The 21,547-nt window shown below is 39.2% G+C and overlaps 1 long non-coding RNA gene across 3 annotated transcripts; it reads right to left on the reverse strand.

The window, feature by feature from the left end:
• Nucleotides 1-11,423: 11,423 nt before the first annotated feature.
• LOC122240165 lies at nt 11,424-21,451 on the reverse strand. Of its 3 annotated transcripts, XR_006219537.1 has the most exons (4): nt 21,292-21,451; nt 19,601-19,693; nt 14,532-14,733; nt 11,424-11,662 (listed from the first exon to the last, which is right to left on the reverse strand). It is a non-coding gene; the product is annotated as an uncharacterized LOC122240165 (long non-coding RNA). The 3 variants fall into 3 exon arrangements; XR_006219531.1 differs by lacking the exon at nt 11,424-11,662 and having other exon boundaries at nt 14,448-14,733; XR_006219534.1 differs by lacking the exon at nt 11,424-11,662 and having other exon boundaries at nt 14,448-14,733; nt 19,601-19,698.
• Between the last annotated feature and the right edge of the window lie 96 nt (nt 21,452-21,547).

Here is a 21,547-nt window from a genome sequence, read left to right on the forward strand (position 1 = left end):
ATACCAAATTAAAATAAGAGAGCAATCTGAAAACAATTTTAAAATAGAGATATTTTAGAAACCTTAAAGAGATAAGGAACATTCTCCTTGATTAAAAAAAGATATGAAAATGAACAAATGAATATAAAACAAAAATTCCTAGAAATGGACATTATAGTTATTAAAACAAGAAAATCAATGGTCTTGTTATACTCTAGAAAGTTTCAAAAAAATAATAAATTACAAGACATTGTTGAGGAGTTCACTCAGAATGTGACAATGCAAGAAAAAGAGCAGTTAATTTCTAGGGTGCATAAATTGAGAATCTAAACAATCATCTGATAGAAATTCCATAGGATAAGAAGAAAGTACATGGTAGAGAAGTAGCGTGCAAAGATAGAATAACTAAGAATGTTTCTTAATTAATGTATCTGGGACCCATTAAAAGCATCAGTTTCAAAAGTTGGAATTATTAGATTAGATTTCCCAGATTAAAAGTAGGGCAAAATGCAGGATTTTATGCTTTTTCACTGTGGACCTTAAGGACCTTTAAATGTGGAATTTAAAGTCTATGACAGGTATATACCTTAGGAACTACACTGGTATCAAACAATCATACTTTGATGAGTGAGAGTTTTCCCTGAAGAACATGGATGCACTCACACTGTCATCATGGCTAATGATAAACCCTAGAGCAGAAAATAGGGCAGACCTCAAGGCTGGGGGAGAAAGAACATATTTCTGTTTGAGATCTAGAGTCCAAGAAATAGAAGCTGAACAATATTAGTAATGGCAACAGGAAAAAAAAAAAAACAAAAAAAAACTAGTTGGTGAATTAAGTCCCCATCTTCAAGGGGTCATATCTAAGTTCTAGTCCCACTGGTATTTTGAACATTGGTGGACCTGTGTTCTCACCCAAGGACAAAGGCCATGTCAGGAGTAGGCACAACAGATGTCTAATGCTAAAAGCTCTTACGAGTGCCTTATAAAATTCACCTACATGAACTAAAGTGGCTGGTCCATAGTAGTTGGGTTCTAGAGTTCTCTGCCTAAGGAGTAACTTGGTATACATTTTATTCCTGCAAGGGCCATCTAAGTCTTAGTGAATTGGCTGTGATCATGGGGGCTTAAAAATACTGGATGTATTAGTTTTCTAGGGCTTCCATAACCAAGTGCCAAACACTGAGTGGCTTAAACAACAGAAATGTATTTCCTCACAGTTCTTGTGGGTAGAAGTCCAAGATAAAGGTATTAGCAGGGTTGGTTTCTTTTCGGGCCTCCCTCCTTGCCTTATAGATGGCCATCTTCTCTCTTTGTCTTCACACAGTCTTTGTACACATCTGTGTCCCAATCTCCTCTTCTTATATAAGAACACCAGTTATTGGTTTAGGGCCCACCCGTACCTCATTTTACCTTAAATACCACTTAAAGGCCTTTTCTGCAAATATAATCACATTCTGAGGAACTGAGGATTAGGCCTTAAACAGATGAATTCAGGCACACATAATCCAGTTCATAATACTGGGCTATCTTCAAATGTTAGAACAGAATTACCTAAGACCAGGTTCCAGCAATGGACAACCAATCTTTTTGTGGTGACAACAGCAAGGAGGTGCTAAGAGGAGGCAAGCAACAGCAGGGAGGGGGCTCTCCACAATCCAGCAGCCACAGATACTTGACCCTATGAGTCCCTCAAAGCTCCTTTGGAGGAGCCCTGACTTACAAACTTGCTTAACCTGCTCCTTAGAAAAATTTAAGAAGAGAGTTACTAGAAAACATTAGAATTTCTGGTTAACTCAAACAAATGGAGGTTCAATTTGAGCACCAAAGAAAATGTGACTTGTCTTTATCTCAAGATGGGTAAGTGAAGCATGCCAATCATCATCTCAGAATGCAAATAAAACTTTTATTGCTAAAGGAGAAAAAAAGTAAGAAGTGGAGAAGCTGAAGAGGCAACTAAGAAAAATGGGGTTTAAGAGATGTGGTCCCACTGCTTAGTTGAATGATGCTGTGTAGCAGATTTTGTTGAAGGTTCTGCTTGTGTCTGAGGGTAACCTACTGAAGTAAGTGTGTGAGAGGAATGTTAAAAACAAGTATTTGTTTTAGCACAATTCCTATAATCATGAGAATTTCAAAACTCCACATACCTTAATTGTTTTAAGGATTAAGAGAGAGAGAAAGAGAGAGGAGGAGAGGGGCAGAGAGAGGAGAGAGAGAATCACAAACAGGCTCCACACCATCAGTGCAGAGCCCGACACAGAGCTCAGTCTCACAAACCATGAGATCATGACCTGAGCCAAAATCAAGAGTCCTACACTTTACCAACTGAGCCACACAGGCGCCCCACTCCATATAATTTTTAGAATTTAAAAACAAGTATAAATAAAAGGAACATGGAGAAGTTCTATATATGGTCTTAATTCTTAGATAAATTTAACTTCAGGGAGACTACTATTGCTCACAGAGCTGCTCCCTTGATAACTAACTAATCAATGCCCTTAAGTCAAGTGTACAAATGCAGCCAATGAAGAAGAGGCTCAAACATATTTATTTTTTCCTTCAGGAAATACCAATAAATATACAACAGCAAATGAGAGAGAAGAGATCCCTGCTCTCACAGCATTTCTGTTTGTGGCAAATAAGAGTAATCTAAAGAGGGTTTAATAGAAGGCTGTTTACAAAGTCATAGGCAGAATGAAGGGAAGCTGTAAGGAATAGTGCAGTACTCTGGGTCCATTAATTTACAGCTATTATTAGATCTTCATAGATCTCAAGGAGCAGGTAAAGGGAAAGATACTAGAACCAAGAAGGAGAGTGCCCTATAGAGAGGGCCAGGCCACCTTGACAGAAGCTGTGAGTTTTAGTCAAGAAATTCAGTCAGCCCAAGGGGATAATCAGGAATGGAGTCAGAGGAATAATAGCTCCCAATTTTCTCTCCTTGCTCTCTGTGTCTCTTCTGTCAGGACACCCCATTGACCAAATCCAACCTGAGGCCAGAAGGCAAGGGAACCACTCACGAACCCACATAGGTCAGCGTCCAGGTCTAAGAGCAGGGTAAAGCAGAGTGGAGTCTTGATCTGGAGGGAGAATAGAAGATGTCTGGCCTGGCATCCCTATCTTTACATTCCATCAACTTGAGTCCGGTGCACAGAAGAGCTCACTCCCTTTTACACACACCATGTTGGACCCCACCTCAATAAATGGCCTTTCCAAATATTTGATGTTTTATAGTAATGACAAAGAACTTAACTCTCAAGGAATTTGGACACTCATAAATGAGATCAACACTTACAAATTTCAAAGCATTTGCTTAAAGTACTCCCAAAGGGTCTCTTATGAAAGGCTGGGAGTTCTTTCTGGCAAGGAATGGTAATAACAACAGCTTAGTCAAAGGTGGCTCCCCACAGCCTGTGCCTGGATAAGAAGACTTTAGGAACCTAGATTTTGAGTTGAAATTTAGGCTTCTACTAGAAAACAAAGTCTTTAAAAATTATCAGGGTCAGTAAAATGAACCAATATAAACTTTTTGTGTGTCGCTTCTCCAAATATCTAAAGAAAACACGGCCAAGGTCAACATCCCCTTCACCACTGTCCTTTATTGCTCCAATACTCTGTACCCTTGTTTTGACGAATTACTGAAAATTTGTAGAGTATCCATTCTTTCCCTTTGTATATTTTAAATGTCTTGAATACCCTTTCATCCACGAGTCTCAAAGTATTTTATAAACATTAATTTTCCCAACAAATATGTGAGGTTAAAGTATAATTATCCCTTTCCTCCCAATTGTTTAAATGTAAGAAACACAGAAACGATAAGAAACCACACCCCTGGTCTCAGAGCCCATTTCCTGCAGAATTGGATTCAACTTCCCCAGTCACTAGCAGTCTTTTCAATTCTTATGCCACTGAAAAGAATATGTCAGTGTTTTATTTTTCATTACCCTACCCCAATAATTGAGGACCCTCTTAAGGAAACTAATGATTGTGGAGCATGTAACATGAATCAGGCGCTGTAAATCACTGATTTAAGTCAGTGATTCTCAAACTTCAATGCACATTCAAAGCATCTGGGAAGCTTTAAAAAAGTCCTGAGGCGCAGGCGCACCCCATGGCAATTAAATCAGAAACTTTGGAGGTAAAGCCCACATATCATTGTTTATTTGTTTTTTTAACTTCCCAGGTGATTCCAGTGTGCAGTCAAATTTGAGAAGTGGTGTTTGAAATCTTTATCGCTTAAAGTGCGGTATGCAGACCAACAGCGTCAACATCATCTAGATGTTTCTGGCCATGCACAATTTCATGTGCCACCCCAGACCTACTGAAACAATATTCATTTTAACAAGCTCCCAAGTGGTTAATATGCATACACAAGTTGGAAAAACACTGCCTTAAGTAACCAGAAAGCAAAAAAGGTGAGTGACACTATCCCCATTTTATAAATGAAGATATGTGTTCAGAAAGGTCAAGTAATATGCCAAGATTCTAAGACAGGGCTAATTAAAAGTTCTTATATTTTTAATTCCACCAGTTTAAACTGGACAAGGGGAGTCACATTTTTGAAAATTGATGAAAGCTTTGAAACCTCATCCACGAATTAACACAAAAGATTTTTTTACGTATATTTTGAAGGATTTCTCATACCAAAAGGCTTCCATGCAAACCTGCAGAACCAAGGACCACAGGTTGTGAATTCCACCCCTCCCTCTGCTCCCTACCCCATGACTCCATGACCTATATGATATAGATATTTGATTTCTATTCAATATAAAAAGAGGTCTATAAAGAAAATAAGCTTTGTCTTAGATGGATAACCACATACACATATGCACACAAAGCATTTGTTCTAAACAGTCCAAATACTCTGGGAATTTAACAACCAAAAGTCCTTTTGGAAGGCACATTGACAGAAGGTAACATTGTACATGGGCTCTTCCACACACCTGTTAGCAGTTGAACCTAATTGTTCAGCAGCTGGTACTGATTTGGGATTCTTTCACTATATCTCATTATTCCTCTTCTAAAATTTTTTCTGGTTTGGAACTGCTGCTGCTGTTTTTGCACGATGTATATATTTTTAAAACTAAAAAGACGTACTTTGAAAGAACTCTGGAGAAAGAACTTCTTTATTATCCATTTTGTAGTCAAATTTATTTAAACTGACAGTGGTGATTATTAGGTGTGGAAAATCTAAGGGTAAGAAAAGATTTAACTAGTTGGCTATCCTTCATTTCCTTATATCTCTTTCTAACATTTAGGTAGTCTGGCAAAATTCATAAATATCTGGTTTGCAGATATTTGTGGGTTAGAATTGCAAGGAATATTGTCATGAATAGAGAAAGATGCCTTTCCTGGGTTGGAAACCCTCTGGAGTAAAAGTACACATAATATTACGTACACATAATATTATGTACACATAATATTAGCTAGATTTTAAAGCAAGATACCCTTGATGGAGAACTAGATAAACTAAGACATTTTAAGAAGCAACATGAAAGAGATGATAAAGACAAGATATTTAAAATATATAAAATAAAAAGAAATTAATGGTGCATACAAAAAAATACAAACACACATAAAATGATCACAGATCAAGTGATTATTTAAGAGTGTTTATTTGCAAGTCCAACGTGGCTTTTCTTGAGTGTGTTCATACAACATCAAGACCACTGGCTATCTTTGAAATCAAAATGCCATGTGAGATTGGGCTATTGGGGGTAAAACACAGACCAAAGCATTCAACAAGCATGAATCACATCTCTCTCTCTCTGTCTGTCTCTCTCTCCCTCTCTCTCTTTTTAAGTTTATTTATTTTGAGAGAAAGAGTGAATGAAGAGTGTGCAGGAGAGGCAGAAAGAGAGAATCACAGGCAGGCTCCACACTGTCAGTGCAGAGCCCGACACCGGGCTCAAACCCGCAAACCACCAGATCATGACCTGAGCCAAGATCAAGAGTCAGACACTTAACCAACTGAGTCATCCAGGCACCCCAAGCATGAATCACATCTTAATAATAACATAAAATGGGATTTTTAAATTATATTTAAAATAATCCATAGAGAAAGGAAAAAGAAGCTATTCCATAATTTTAAAATTCTTAAAAGCATATGATTAATAACTTGGTTCTTTAATAAACCTGGAAAATATAATATATTCTCCTAATTATTCTGACTTGGAACATTCACTAAATGACGGATGCTCCTCTGAACCCAGCAGATGGTCTTACAAGTACTACTCAGGTCATAACAAAGACTATGGGTCAATGACATTGAAGGTTCTTGGAAAGTATTTGTACTGCCTGTCCTTAAATCTAGTTGGTAGTGTATACTTCTTCACCAATAAGAGCACATATGTCACTAGAAGTTATAGGTTTCATTGAGATCAGAATATTTATTCTGTGGGTGATAGTTTGCTTTTTGTTATGATGGCAACATATATTTGGACACATATTTAGAACATGCACGATCTGTGTTTATTATAACAGACAACTTGCCTAAATATTTATAACCCTGAGTTGAAAAGTAGGAATTACATTAATCTGCATCACTATTGATGGAGCTAGGTTTGGATTTACCTGTTAGTGTTCTTATAAATCTCACTAATAGATGTAATAGAGGTCCCCTTAGCAATGTGCCCTCAAGTAATTCTGCAACCATAGCAATAGAAAGCATTAAAGTGTCTTGAGACAATTTTCCTTTAAAATAGTGTCTCTGTGGCTAGCCAGATATTTATTGTAACATTGTGCTTTATGTCTTTATCTTTTTTACTGCAGAATTAGCAATGATATTGGCTTCAGAAAGGAGTTATTGTATAGAAAGAATGCCCAAACGATGAAGAAAGAACAGATTTACTCACTCTTATTAAGGCAAGTAGCATATTTACAATGAATTAACAGAATAAATACATACTCATTTAAATATTATGATCTTCTATAGAATTAGATAAATGTTAACTTTAATACAATCAAAGTTGTATTTTTGGCGGACTCTTCAGCAGTTGCTAGCTTTGTGGAGCATATATGTTAAAAGACTGAGTGAAAATAGAAGGCCAATGACATAAACTATAAATTAGAATCCATACTTCCTTAATTCATAACTTGTATCACATTTTCCTCCCAAATCAAACGTTTGAGTGGTGATGAACCTAACCCCGACCAAGAGACAGCAATGTGTGGTGGAAGGAGTATGAGTCAGACTAGATTCTGGTCCTGCCTCTGCCACCATCTAGCTGTATACCTTGGACAGGAACCTCAGTGATTGGGGAATTCTGTGTCCTCAGTGCGAAATGACGCTTGTAGGGTATGATCATCTCTTCAGTCCTTGCCAGCTCTGTTCTTCCAAGCATAAGCAGCTTTGTAAAGTCTTAAGAGAAAAGAACCGCAGCAGCCATTCTACCCCCACTTCTCGCCTGGTGTGTTATTGTAATGCTCATCTGAGGCAATATTTGTCAGAATTTTTGGAAATATAAAAAGTATGGATCAATACAAGACAATGAGAGATGAAGGCAGAGATAACATCCTATAGCTAACTATCTCTGACCCATTAGTTTTATGTCTTTGTCCCCTGCCCCTTCTATCTAGGTCTTTTTTCTGTATCTTATTTATCTTTCATTTATTGACCCACCCTCAGAGTCTCAACCTCAACCCAAAGGAGGGCACCTTTTTAACATTATAAAATTTCAAGGGGCAGCACATGATATTTGTAATTCCTCAACCTGTTGGTTGAGAAAATATAGTTAATCAACATTTAACAAACGTTCTTTGAGTACCCAGGGACTTGATGGAGTATAAATACAGATTCCTGGAGCCTACATTCTGGTGAGGAGAGACATGTAATAAAAGAATCACACAGGCAAAAGTAAAATACAAAATGATAAAGGGACAATGAATTTGGTAACTTTTACTAAAATACAAAATACTTTTGTATTTTATTAATCACAAAAACTCCTACATTTACAGAAGGGTAGCATATATATGTACAAGGATATCATTTGTTCAGACTATATTTGGTGTATTATTGCAGGTCCTTTACAATAAAACTGCTGTCCCATGTTAGGAGTTTCTATATTGTGTGACCATTGTGTCCCTAGCTAGAATTTAAGCTCATTGAGGACAGAGATCTTGCTTATTATATATTTTCCAAATAAATGTATTGAGATAATTAACTGTTTGCTGATACCTCAGGCAACCCCCAAGTTTAGTCCTCACTTCTGTTATCTTCACAATGCTGGATGCTGACCAGAAGCAGGGTGGAGTGGGGGTGGAAAATGTGTTCTACAGGGGTCAGGCTAACAGAGTCTCCACCATCTTGTGGCTGTACTCTCTGGGACACATAAAATTGCCAGGTAAGAGGACACAGGTATGGAGGATATATTCCAACTCTAACTACCTCAGCCCAGAACTGTATCGCTATGTGATGTAATTATTCCATGGCAACTTCCCAACCACACTGGCCTGTATCTCTAGCACCCAGCATGGTGCCCAGTCAACAAATTTTCATTGAATGAACCAATGGAATGTGAAAAAGCATGTTCTTTGCAATCCAGTATCACAAAGGGATTTTTAATCCTTTCTACTATGATACAACAGACTTGGCAAAAAATATTTGCTTTCAGCCGCCACCTGGAAACATTGCAAATACAACTCAGAACCTCACATCAGTTGTCTGCAAAGTGTTCTCATGACTGTGGGAATGGGAGATGACTAGTGGCAGTCAATGGCTGCCACCTCAAGCAAGTCCATTGGATTAAACCTCCCTAATAAATATCAGTCTTGTTCTCGGTTCTTTGAAGGGATAAGAGAAGCCTGCTCTCCACCAGCACTGAGACTGTCTCCTGCCAGTTTCAGAGGAAGGGTAACAAGTCCCTTCAACAGGGTAAAATATGCATGCAGACTCCCATTACACACAAAAGAAGGAAACATTAATTTTTTCAAGGCAAATACTTCTGTCAGTCGTCAAAATTCTGGAGTTTTGGAATAAAACTGTCTTATATTTCTAAAGGTCTCTGAGTTTTCAAAGCACTTTTATATTAGTGATCTTAGTTGATCCTCAAAACAACACCATGTCATGGAAGGATAGGAGTTTTCATCCACACTCCAGAGGAGAGTGTTCACCAAGTTAGGTAGCCTGCCCGTGTCACATGGTGGTAAAGAGCTGGAACTAGAGAGCACCCAGACTTCTGACTTCACACCAGCGCTCTTTCAGCATCATATCATGATTCTTATCTTCAGAAGGATGAAGGTCCTTTTGACCCTAGGTTGTGGTTTGGGCACAGTTGCTTCCACCTTTACAATTACTGTCAAACTTGGTTATTGTCTCCGATGCTTGCTATATAAAATGACCACAGACAGCAAAATCTGAAGGGAGCAGTTAATAAGGAGAATGCTGAGAAAGACGTCCATCTTTCTATATTCCCTCCAATGAAGTCAAGAGCAATTTCAGACAATGCTCAGATAACTACTTTTTTCAAGCTATGGTACTAAGCTCCCTGTAAAATAATTAAACAAATAGACAACCTGATCACAGTTCTCAGGGAGAACTAACATTTTAGCAGTCTCCTTCTAAATCTCAATTTTACTAGGCTCTTCTCCACCATGTAACTGTTCTGAGAATGGCCTTAATTCCACTATTTTTTTTAACAGACACTGAAACTAGTCTTCTTTTACCAAAACATTTACATAAAACACAAGAAATCTATAACTCAGTACAATAAACAGATGGAATTCTCCTTGTCTTTCCTAAAATGACACTCTGTATGTAATAGAACTTACAAAATTTTCTTTTGTTTCTAACTTCTTCAGTTTCTAAGAAAAGAACTTAAAATATATGAAATTAATCATATGTCGTTTACATTTAAATCAGGCTCTTTATGTGAAATAGTTGTGTATGAGCACAGTGTCATGCTAATATGAGTGTTCAATAAATATTTGGTGAAGGATTGAGAGAATGATGCACTGCCCTGTGAGTACACATTGTCTTTGTTGTGCTGGATGACTTTCTGTAGAGCATTAAAGAAGGGAATTATAAAGCACGGGGTAGAGAATTAAGCCTTTGAAGACAAAGATTCTAGTCATTAGTACTAAATAATGAAATGACTTAGGGCAAACTGCTTGACTCACCAGGCCTTTGGATTTCTCAACAATAGAATGAGAGTGTGGATAAGAATTTAGATGGTCTCTAAGGTTACTTCTAATGCTAGTATTTTCTAATTCTGGACTGAAAAACTATCAGCCAGAGAAAAATATCACTCTCATCAGAAAATAAATATGGAAGAAAGGGTAATCTCAGGCAAGGTTTCTAAGTTTAAATGTGCCTGGGGGGTGGGGATCTTAAGAATAATAAAGACTCTAATTGAAGACAATAAGGACTTCCCAGAGTCTTACAGACAGTTCTTTTAGCATATTATCATCTGTTACAGAGCCCTATAAAAGGAATATAGTAGAGGGCATCAGAAGTGGGCTCTGAGGAAAAAGGAAGGGTGCTAAGGAAAGCTAATGTTTCTCCTCCTTTTTCTTTCTTTTAACAAAGCAGTTGAGGAAAGGGAAAAAAATTATGATGAACTGTTCTGAAGTCCCAGAACTTGGGGGAATGGCTAATATATATCCCTAGGAATACAAAAGAGAAGAAACTTAAAGCAAATGGAATTGATGGAAGGAGAATCCAACACAGAACTCTAATTTTTGAAGAAACTGGCGGCTTAAACAAGAACTTCAACCTGACACCAAAGGGCTAGATCTGGGATCCAAATAAGAAAGGACTGTGCTCTACCAAAGACCATGAAGGAGCTAAAGAAGGTACCTTAGCCTTGGAGGAGAGGAGAGGAACAATGTGAATAGATTGCCTACAGGACCCCTAACCATGAGGGACAGTATCTTGAAGCTCAGAGAGTGAGTAATAACCTCCTAGAAGGAACTGAACATTTAACTCAGCACCAGATAAGGGAGCTTCATCTGCCTCAGCCTATCATCCTGACAGTCCAGAATTTTCTCCCCCTGTTGTACAACACTTGAAATGAAACAACCTGTGTATGTGAGAATTCCGTAGGCAGGCACACCACAGGAGAACATGAAGCTGGGAAGAATATGACTCTGAAATATGATCTTGAAAGAACTTCTCTTTCCTCTTCTCCCTACCACAGCCCCTCCCCTTTCTCTGTTTTCTCAGAGAAGGCAGAGAAAAAAATTCTCTTTTCAATGTTTGTTTATTTTTGACAGAGAGAAACAGAGCATGAGCAGGGGAGGGGTAAAGAGAGAGGAGGAGACACAAAATCCGAAGTAGGCTCCAGGCTCTGAGCTGTCAACACAGAGCCCAACATGGGGTTTGAATTCATGCACCAGGAGATCATGACCTGAGCCAAAGTCAGATCCTTAACCAATTGAGCCACCCCGCTGCCCCAAGGCAGAGAAAATTTAACTGATATGGAGGCTAAAGACCACTCAGGCCTGCCAAGGAATCCCTTGGCTTTCCCTCTGGGGTTGGTGTCACACCAGCTTACAAAGCTGTCCATGAAGAAAAGCATAGACTCCACCTGAACACTCACTGTGCACCTATCATACCTAAGGCTAGGTTTTTTTAGAGGATAAAAAGATAAGCAAGATGTAGGTCCAAGGAGAGGTAACAGGGTCTCCACTACATGAGTCTGGAAGGGTCACATCCATTGGGCACATGCATCTGTGGAAGGGGAAGTCCCTTGGAAAAAAAAAAAAAGATATAATTACTATAAGGCTTCCAACCCAATGGGGAAAATAAAACAAGGAATAACCAAGACAAAGTAGAATAAACATGTGCCATATGTGAGGTTGAAATAAAGACTGAGTGCAGGAAGAGTCAGGATCACCTCCAGAGTGACTGGAAGGATAGGGTCACAAGGAAAGGCATCAGAGTCAAGCTTGGAAGGATGGTCTACTTCCATGCTCTGCCACACCCACACCCACTAAGCTCTACTCTTTTCTTGTCTAGAAATCCTAAAGATGCCCTACTTGTGTTTCCACTGCCTCCTATCAATTCCCTTCTCAGAGGGGTAGGGTGACCTTTTAAAATGCAAGTCTCATGCTTCTCCACTGTTCCGGACTCTCTAATTATACTTAGCCTGTAGTTCAAGGTTCTTAACTTGACTTACAAGGCTTCACCTTGGCCTCACTACCTCTGCAGCTTCAGTTCTGTTTTGTTTTGTTTTAATGTTTATTTGTTTTTGAGAGAGAGAGTGGGGGGGGGGGTGGGTAGAGGCAGAAAGAGAGGGAGACACAGAATCTGAAGCAGGTTTCAGGCTGTGAGCTGTCAGTATTGAACTAGACGTGGGGCTCGAACCCACAAACCATGAGATCATGACCTGGCCGAAATTGGATGGATGCTCAATCGACTGAGACACCCAGGTGCCCCAGTTTTTTGTTTGTGTGTTGGTTTGGTTTTTTTTCTTAGAGAAAGAGAGAGAACTTGTTCAAGGGGCAAAGGGAGAGAGAGAGAATATTAAGCAGGCTCAACCCTTGGCATAGAGCCCAACACAGGGCTTGATCTCATGACCATGAGATCATGACTGTGAGATCATGACCTGAACCATAATCAAGAGTCAGACATTTAACTGACTGAGACACCCAGGAGCTGTTGCCGCCTCATTTTAAACTCCTGATCCCGTTGTGGTCTCTGTCAGCCTTGCTGGTCTTATTCATTTCTTCCCATACTTTGCTCCCATCTGCTATAGGGAGTTTACATTTGCTATTTCCTCAGCGTGGACTCTTCTGTCTCTTCTTCCTTGTCTAATTAATCCTTGCACCATCCCCCTCACACCTCCCCCTATTCTCCTGATACATTCCCCACCTCTACTCCCACTGCCTCTTATTAAGTGTTCCTGTGACACGCTATGCTTATCCTTCATAGCATTTAATGGTTGATAAATCCATGCTTATTTATGGAATTATTCATTGACAGCTGATACCCCCATACACTGCGAGCTCCATAAGGGCAGAAACTATGTCTTTGTTCTTGCCCTTGTATCTGCAGCACCTAGCTCAGGGCAGACATAAAGTAGGCACTCGTTAACCACTCCTTGAATGAATTAATAGACATTAGAGATCAATCATCCAGCCCCCTTTTAGAAGAGGGAACTGAGGTTCAGAAGGCAAACTGTCATGTTCAAAGTCCCAAGTTGCTGAACTAGGAAAAGTACTCTTGTCTCCAGACTCTCATTCCATAGGTCTCATCTAATTCTACCACATGGCCCTGAAGCTTGTTCAAGGGCCAAGTCACAGCCTCCAATTTTATTCCTGGGACAAAAGGTGATTGAGAAGAGAGACAAAAGGAATTATTCATTGAGTCATATGAGCAGTTGAACATAAATGAGAAATTGAGAAATGAAAGACTGAAACTCAAAAATGGATGAGTGGGTGGTGTGGTTAATGTATTGACACCCAGATGAGAGATTGATCTGGGTGACCAGCCTGAGATGTATATGCATACAGGCACAGGGCCTGAGGTTCCACAAAGACAGTACATATACCTGGCCAACAGCTAATTAAGAGAAAGAATTTTCAAGGGAACATGTGGGTGTGCTGGAAAGTACAACAGGATCGAGTTTTGTTCAATTGGTTTTGGATCATGAATTCTTCCTGAGGGATAAGGGAGTGGCAGTAGAGGGAAAAAGGAACAAGGTGGAAAATAGACAGTCTATTGATGTTTTCATATTTGAGGAATTGTACTTAATAAATAATGAGGATGCTGTTGAGTTTAAAAATGCCAAGTCTGGGAAAGAAAACAATAATGGAAGAATTGGAAGCCAAAGAAATAGCTTATGTCTGATGAAGTGATGGAGGCTGGAGATGAGAGAGGGGCTCCATGCTGGCACCACACCCTTCTCTTCAGCCAGATCACATCTTGGCCATAATCCTTCCTTTCAACCAGTGCCAGTCACAAGGAGGAGGTGTGAATCTGGGGCCAAGGCTGAAGCACAAGGTTCATGAGCCACAAAGGGTAGGGCTGCCTCATCCTAGGCAGAGAAGGCAAGTGCTCTTTTATATTTCTGCTGATAGAAGCACAATGTTTTAACTCAAAACTGGAGGGTTATTAGTTTCCCAACCAAAAGAAAGAGTCTCAAATGTGGGATTCCACATAGCAAGGCTTCTTTTGAACTCCCCAGCCCTCAACATCTGCAGCCGTTTCTGTTCTTCAAGCGTTGCCAACTTCTGTGTTAAAGACTGATATCTGCATGGACACGTGGGTTCTGGCAGCCTCTGTTCAGTGCAACAGGCTGGGGGAAGCAGAGGCAGCAAGGAGAGGGGCACGGGATTCTTTGTGCGTGGCTCTACTCTAAATCTCCACCTACAGAACAACTTAAGATTGGATAAATATAAAGTGCAGGCTATACGTGCATTTAGTCTTTTCGTGTGAAACTGCCTGAGACTTACATACGGGTAAATAAATAACAGGAATTAAAAAAATAATAATAGTCCTGTGGTACTCTAGATAATGTTATTTTCAGATTTTAGAGGAGTAAGAATACATTTTAAAATTAATTTTTACACAGTGAATAATCAGAGTGGCAAAGAGAGTACAGACTTGGGCTTACATAGTTTTGAATCCTGGCTGGGTAACTGTGAGGAAGTTGTTCAACCTCTCTGAGGCTCATTTTCCTAGTTTTCCTGCTGTAAAAGAAGAGTCGCAACATTCCTTTGGAGATTTTTGGAAGGATTGGAGATAATATCCGAAAACACATATGCAGAGCATGAAGTAACAGGCACTGGTTAAATGGCAGCTGCATTTCCACAGAACTATGAAAGAAAACAAGGCAGTGTTTTTCAGGTCACTGTTTTTAACAAATCATTAATGAGATTATGAAATTTCAGTTAGTAAAAATCAACTCAGAACAGATATACAGAGCTGGACCCTGAAAAGCCATTCTTCATTCTGGTTTCAGATCCCAGTTATCAGCCATTCCCCCAATTTCCTTTCATTCATGCAGAGGCTGTGAGGCAAGGTTCTATATCCCTAAAAATGTAGGAAGTTAACTATGGTATGATTTTAGTCACAGCAAAGTTAAGAAGTCCTTAAAGTCCTTGCCTCTTCCACCACGACTTTGCTTTGCTCGCTTGCATGCTCTTAGAGTTGCTGAAAAATCGGCCTCAGAAGGGAACCTGGGTGGCTCTGGACACTCAAGCATCCAACTGTTGATTTTGGCTCAGGTCATGATCCCGAGGTTGTGGTATCCAGCTCGTGGTGGGCTCCCCGTTGGCAAGTGTGGAGCTTGCTTAGGATTCTCTCCCTCTTCCCCTCTCTGCCTCCTCTCTCTCTCAAATTTAAAAACAAAAAACAAACAAAAAAAAAAAAACAACAACCTTAGAAGAGAAATGTATTTAGCTTAAGGCTTCAAATCCTGTTTAAGTACCAACACTTGCATATTATTAGCTATCACTTCTCTGGAGAGGAGTCCCCAGACTGCATCTCTCTGCTAAGTGCCAGCCACATAGCTTCAGTGCCCCAAAAGACAATTATTCCAGCCCATTCTATAGGTTTTTAGACTTGAGCAACTAATGGGAAATTATAAAGTACTTAGAAACCGTACAATTCCATGGATAGTGTCCACACTGCAGTGTTTCTTTGTTAAGAGTTTTAGCGCCTTCGCTCCAGTCACAGATTTACTCATTTTTCATGAACACACAGTAACCATGCCTCCTTATAACTACTTCCCACCATCCTCCAATTGCGAATGCCTTCCCCCTCCAGCTCTATTGAAAAATAATTGACCAATAAAATTGTATGTATTTAAAGGGCACAATACGATGATTTGATATATGTATACATGTGAAATGATTAACAAAATTAATATACTCATCACCTCACATAGTTACCATTTCTGTGTGTGTGCGTGTATGCACACGATGAGAACACTTAAGATCTACTCTCTTAGCAAATTTCAAGTATCCCACACAGTATATTATTAACTATAGTCACCATGCTGACCTTAAATCTCCAGAACTGATTCATCTAAAGGAAAGTTTAGAAAGCCTTTTAAAATCCTCTCTCCACCTCAGTTTCTAAGCCTGAAGCAAGAGTCAGCTCAACTATTACATCTGCCACCAAGACTTTGCAGCCATCCTACCCTCAATGACATTTACTTCCTGTGAACTCATTCAAAAGGATTTCTTGAATACCTACACAGTGTTCCAGGTCAGGTCCAGAGCGTTCATTATCTGCCACTCTCCTGTGACATTTAATCATCTGCTTTTGGAACACTTCTGTCATTATTTAACTCTAGTCATCTAAATGGTCGCACTATCTCTTGGATTCATTAGATAGGTTATATTCATTAGATTTTATTTTATTTTTTTCATGTTTATTTATTTTTTGAGAGAAAGAGACACAGCGTGAGCTGGGGAGGAACAGAGAGAGAGGGAGACACAGAATCTGAAGCAGGCTCCAGGCTCTGAGCGGTCAGCACAGAGTCCAACGCGGGGCTCGAACCCTCAAACTGTGAGATCATGACTTGAGCCAAAGTCAGACACTTAACAGACTGAGCTGCCCAGGTGCCCCTATTCATTAGGTTTTAAATAAACTTCTGTTCTTCATAATCCAAGCATTAGTCAATGTGATAAAGCAGATCCTTTTGGTGTTTTGAATAAAAGAGCCAGTGAACTTCTATGAGATACTACGTGAATAAGGCGCTGTTTACTCTTTTGGGCAAATAAATGTTTCATACTTATTCAATATGGTTTTCACCAGGCATGTGAAAGACTCAGAACTACAATGTTTGGAAGCCAAGCATTTATAATTGCCAATTCTCACTCTGACTGAAGCCAGTGCTGGCTCCATAGCTTCTCATCCCCTCAGCCAGGTGAGGCTTACATTTGTCAGAGATCCATGAAGCTACTTTCACCTGAGAAATTTTGACTTTGTACTCTTACAGGTTCTTAAAGTGTGTATGCCCCCTACTTATTATTCTGACCTAGAGATTTGGTGTTAAAATTAGAGATACACTTTGAGACTGTCTACATATATATGTAGATATATAAATAAAATACTATATTTTAAAAGGTGGATTTCTCCATGTAGACAGAGGGAAGCTTGCCTGAGAGTGTCCATGTGGTGAACAACACAGGCCTGCAGGCGAGGAGGTTTTTTAGTATCCCAAAGAGGAACAGAATCTGTAAAAGAGGCTCATATAAATGTTTTCACATGCTTACAGAGGTGAACCAAGAGCCAATTTGCCTCTTCTTTAAAAGAAAAAAAGAGCTTATGAAAAAGGGAGTTGTTTATAGTCATTTAAAACTCCATATCCATAAAACAGGATAAGGAATGTCTCAACACTGTAGATAAAAGTCATTTGGAGAGCGAACACTCCCTTTAAACCAAGGAATGTATGCTGATTAGATGAGGGAAGTGAAAGAAAGAGGTAAAACACCTATTATTAATAATAATAAAATGACTTTGAACTTCTCCAGTGCCTTTCATCTGGGAATTTCAATTTGCTTATATTAACTAATTAAACCTCACTTTTACTTTATCACCCTGTGTAAGAGAATAAGGCTAACACTTAGAATTTCTCCTTTCTCTTGTAGATTTAAGTACTTTGCAATCATTTTTTGTCCAAGGCTACAACCTACTGAGTAAGCTAGTGTAATTATTCCCTTTTGTACAGGTAGGGAAACTGAGACAAAAACATAACATCTTGCCAAGACCACACAGTGAGACAGATGCAGAACCACGAAGCCAACAAATATTTGAATCCAGGGCTCCTGGTGGAAAAAGTGAATCAGTCCATTTCCCCCACTCTGCCTCCAAACGAATATTAGTGAAGGAACTTCAGAAGTTTTAAAAATCAACTTAGAAGTAGTAGAATCATGTGAAATCTTCTAAATACTCCAACTCAGAAACCTGAGCAAGTCTAACTAGTAACCCGCAATAGGACAGGAGGAGGAAAAGAGGATGAGGGCCACATTCATAGTTTTTCCAAAGACCCACCTAGCTTTCAGAATGGAGAACTGATGAAGACAAACAACAATCTATAACTTGTACTTTCTGTGTATGTTGTTGTTACTTGGTCCCAGCTCAAATTGCCTTCTCTTCCCTTCCCATCCCCACCAACTATTGGGGAAGGGGCTAGCAATATCTCAAATGTGTTAAATTCCAGATCCCTACCTACCCTCCCCCGCCCTCCCCCGGCTCCCACGGAAGTCTCAATGGCAGCATCAATGACAACTCTTGGAGACAGCGGGGCATTTTTAGCCCCTTAGAACCTACTCATTAGAAGTTAGTGAACTTCTGAAAAGTAACTGCTTTAAATATCATTTTTTAAAATTCAAATATTGTACTGAAAAAAAAATACTTTATCAAAAGACATTCGTGGTCACTTGACCTTTTCCAAACCTAGAATGTTAGCCTTACTAAAATCCACAGCTTTTCTGCCTCTCTCATCTAACCCCTAGATGAGTATTTTATTTAATTTTAGAGGCAAATGAAGTATTTTATTTCCTTTGTGAACTTTCCAAGCGCCTTTTGCCCTAGGCAACAAGCAAGGGGCGAATTTAAGACGTGGTGAAACAAAACGTGGCTTGGCTGTTCCTGTCAAAAAATAAAAATCAACAATATGTCCAGCAGTTGAGATAAATACCCTCCAAACTTGCATCTTGTATCTGAAGCAGGGTCAGATTAGGCCAGGCCCCGCCATCACTCCCACTGGTTGTTATTGCTACAGAGGCATAGTGTCACATCGGACCAAATATGGCCCCTTGCCTCCCATAGCCCGGTTCCCTGAAGCCAGATGGTGCACTTTGGCATAGTCTTAAGACTACAGTCTTAAGGCTATCTGTAGAAACATAAACATAAATCTCCCCTTGATGACTAATCTCAAACTTCAGGCAAGGTACAAGTCAGATGGCACACACCGAACTGCCCATTTCCCGGCAGAAAACTTGTTCCACTCATACTTCTCTTAATTTAACATGTCAACAGAAATACTAACAGAAATAGAAGCCTCTGATTTTCTATAAATTAGAATTTATTTACTCTTCCATTAGCCCACCCTGCAGAACAGCAACAATAAAAGACATTCTCTTCCAGATGTAAATTCAGAGTCCTGCAAATATTGTCAACTTTGCCAGTGATAAAGTCATGATTTCCCCCTCTTAAAAAAAAATAACTGAAAAAAAATAACAGTTCAAAAACAGGCACACTGCAGGAAGAGTCAGAGCAAACTAGTTGTAGAAATAAAATTGTTTAAAACTTGGAATTAAATATCCTTGAAACATTTCACACACACACACACACACACACACACACACACACACACACTTTCAAATCAAAAGATAATGTGTAAAGTTCTCTTAAGGAGATATAATTTGGCAAGTGACTGTCTGGCAGAAACACTGCTTTTACACCACTGGCAAAAGTTATTCACTGGATGCACAACAGCTAAACTGCAAGTTCCTGGGAGAAACCAGCTCTTTAAATCTCAATGAGAGGTTAGAAGGCCTTTGCCTGTTCTTAGCTTTAAATCTGCCAAGCTGGCATGGGGGCAGCTCATTTTTCCTTAATACAAGTCTTCATTCAAAAGCAAAATTGGGCCCTACTGTCCCTTGCAATTACATTTCAGTGGCTTAAGCTGGGTGTTTGTGTTTTTTCTAGGTGATTAATAGTACTCACATTTAAATGGTCACAGTCATCCTCTACAGTCATTAACACCCCATTAAGATGGATGAGAAGAACTTCACACCTTTTGTTTCAGTCTGCTGGGCCCTGGACTTAACAAAACAGCAAGGCACTGATTTAGGGAGGGAAGATTATCTGCACAACCAGATAGGCTAAAACTTCCTTTAAAAACAAAAAAAAAAATTTTTAAAGCCCTTCTAAAACTTCTATGTTTGAAACACTCTTCAAATATCATTTTGAGAATGCTAACCCCAGAGTTACCCCATACCTGAACTTACATATATATTTGGCATGGTTCTTCAGTAATGTTTATAGAGCTCTGGGTTTCTTCTCTACTGTTTCCTTTGCTCTAAGCCTATAATTATGATTGAGAGACTTCTGTTTGTAAGGAAAAGCAGTAGTAACATGAATATCTAGTTACCTTTGAGGGAAAATACTTTAGTGGAAGTTCATGCATGACAATCTAAACACTGGCTCTGTTTCTCCCAAATGGTAGTAAAAACCCCATGTTTTTGGAAAATTCAAGTAAGTTAATTGTTCCTACTTAAAGGGAAAATGAAGAAAAAGTTGAGAGCAAGATGCTGCCTGAGACTGTTTAACCAGTGGAGTGGCCAATTATGGTTGGTGTTTTTAATTTCTCTTCAAAAACGCATTCCCTCAAGAGAGTCCTGTGTGATGACAGCAGTAAACTTTGTAGCAAAACCACTTGTTTATAAACTCGCAAAATACTACACTTCATCTTTTTGAGTTGAAATTCTTAGAGGCAGAGAGCAAGGCACACTCCTCTTATAAAGCCAGCCTCCACTTAGCTGCCACGGTTTTTCTTCTGTGGACAGGAGGTTGTCAGTCAATCAACGTGGTATCACCATTGCTGTCATTTGACCTCGCAGTTAAGAAAGTGACTTTATTGACTCAAAAGTTATTTGTTACTATTACTTTCCACTGAAACAGTTACCTTTCAAATCATACAGTAAAACGTAAGTTTTTAATAAAGGAAACATGCCTATCTTAACCCAGTCATATCAAAGTACATAATCTACAGTATCTCACATCCTCGCAAACAATACACACACACACCACTGATATTCTTTGTCATAGTTTCATACATTATAAGGAAAGTCTTTGTCCAAGGTCACACGTAGCAACCCACCCCCAGCATTCTGACAAGTTATCTATACCTAATTTTGACAGAAGGCAAAACTCTTCCTCCTTCTAGCTATTTGAAGATCCCAATAGTTTTAAAAATTACTAGATCCACATTTATCTGACCTCTAAAATTACCAATTTCACTCATTTCTCTCTTTACTCTTACTACATTTGAAGAACTGTTGTGTTGCTATCAGGAGCCAGTCACTCTACTAGTGTTATAAGAAGTGCCCTCCTTCATCCCCTCTAAGATTTAACACTCTTCTTACTATGTCATTAGTTTCTTCCTTTGTATTAGCTGTTTCTCATCAGCATACAAGCATGCTCCAATTTTGCTTATGTTTAAAAAAGAAAATTCACCCATTGACCCCATATCCCCCTCTATGTATCCCTCCATTTCTTTGCTCCAATTTACAGACAATTTTTTCAAAAGAAATTCTCACATTCTTATCTCCCATATATTGCCCCCAGACATTTGTTTTCTGTCCCACCACTGCACTGATCATTGCTATCACAACCATGCCAGCAACAAGCTCCACCTTGTTAATTATTTGAACACTTCTCTGACTTCATCTTAATTGGGTTCTCAGTAGCATTTAATGTGGTTGTCTGTTTTCTCTGTTCTTGAAACATGCTCCCTGGTCTCCACTCTGTAGTGGTTTTCTTCATACCTCCTTGACCAGCCCTTCTCAGACTCCTTTCTTGGTTCCTAGGCATCTAGTTGACCTTGGATTTTGGAACACTCCAGAGCTCAGTTCTGAGTTCTTTTATCATCTGGTGGGAGCAGTAGATAAT

Source organism: Panthera tigris, chromosome A1 (assembly GCF_018350195.1).
Source record: "Panthera tigris isolate Pti1 chromosome A1, P.tigris_Pti1_mat1.1, whole genome shotgun sequence".
Lineage (NCBI taxonomy): Eukaryota > Metazoa > Chordata > Mammalia > Carnivora > Felidae > Panthera > Panthera tigris.